The following is a 1810-nucleotide window of genomic DNA, read 5'->3' on the forward strand; positions in this document are numbered from 1 at the left end:
ATGTTGAAATATTAAACGATTATATATATATATTTTGCTTGAAACTTTTAAGACCAGAAATCCGATGAGTCACTGGTTGAGCAGTCCGCTTATGTGCCCCACTACTTTCAAATCTTGAATCCGACTATGATATCACGTGAATATCATGTAAAATAAGTTGTTGAAGTGGCAACCTAGCAACTTGTGTTTTCGTGACTGGATTGAACATTTTTTTTTTGACGGTTTTTATTTTATGTGATATATATAAATAGTTTGATTAGATTTTTCTTACGAAAATTAGTTTTATAATAGTAATGCAATAAACTGAAAGTTAAATGATGGTCCATGAATGAACCTCCTCCTCACGTGAGAGAGGTAATTTGGAATATTTACCAGTGAATAAGTTGCTCAACTTTAGTTCTTTGGAATAACAAAAAGAAAAGCTGCTTACCCCACTTACCACTAGAGATGCATTTGCTTTCTTGTTTTAAAGTAAATAAAGTTAAATTATTTGTGGAAAACATAAAAAGAAAAATTGGACTTCAGCATCAGATTCATCTTTTTTGAGTTTATTGCTCACTCCGGTCCACAATAAGTGATTATTTGGCATTTTTGTGTGGTCCAAAATAAGTGATTTTTTCAGATTTCAAAAATAAATTAATTATTTTTTTCCTACACTGCCCTTGAAATAAATAGTGTTGGAATATGTGTTAGGAGTGTTTATGTAAAAAGATAGTAAATATTAATATGATTAATTTCTTTGCTAATTAATATTAAAAGGTGAATTTTTTAATATGTGTGAAAAACAATCAAAAAATCAGTTATTGTGGACGATAGGGAGTAACAATTTATTCAGCTAAGAGTAAAGGATTTCTTCTCTCTTTTCCAGATATTCCTCTGTTCTTGTCGAAATTTATAGTACTTGATAATATATTCAATAGATGGAAATAACAATTTCACTTTCCTTGTTAAATACAGTGTACTAATATTTTTCTTTTTAATAAAGAAAGACGACTAATTGAAGTCATAAAGCGAGAATATAGTACGGAGATAGTCCCGGTACAACAATAACGATCCATTGAAATTTCACTAGTGGGGTCTGGGGAAGGTAGTGTGTACGCAGATCTTACTCCTACTCCAAAGGGGTAGAGAGACTATTTCCGATAGACCATCGGCTCAAAAAGACGAAAAGAGCTAATATATCAGTACCAACAATAAAAACCATAGAAAGAAATAACAACATTACAAGAACATAGATGAAAAGCAAAACAATAACTAGCAGATAAAGCCCGACACTAAGAGGAACGAAAGAGTAATGTGAACTCAACATTAACCACTAGCAGTCTAAGACAAAATCCTAACAGACTAGTGTTGCGACCAAACACACTCACGCAAGTATACGCGGTCGTCAAGTAATAAAGTGACTCAAAGTCGGATGTCGAACCCACGAGGACTTATGATTAACTATTAACTAAATTAGCCTATCTTAATTATCTAAACAAGAATTAAATCTAAAAATATTTTATTCCAACTAATTAAATAAAAAAATATAAATAATAAACTTTGAACAGAGAAAGAGCAGATTTTAATGATATCAATGTAATGAAAACGATCTAGGGTTATGGGCTATCTAATAATCCTATTGTATTCTTCAATTGAATTGACCGACTAATTTATCTAGCTTATTGGTTGACAGGGTTAATATTGCTCATAAGAATCTGTCGAGTTCTTACTCGCCTATTCAAGCTAACCTAACGCCTATATGTCTATGGAGTTAGAATCAACAAGAACGCATTTATAATTCCTGTAAATCAACCAAGCAAGGCAATTA

Source organism: Nicotiana tomentosiformis, chromosome 9, assembly GCF_000390325.3.
Source record: "Nicotiana tomentosiformis chromosome 9, ASM39032v3, whole genome shotgun sequence".
NCBI lineage: Eukaryota > Viridiplantae > Streptophyta > Magnoliopsida > Solanales > Solanaceae > Nicotiana > Nicotiana tomentosiformis.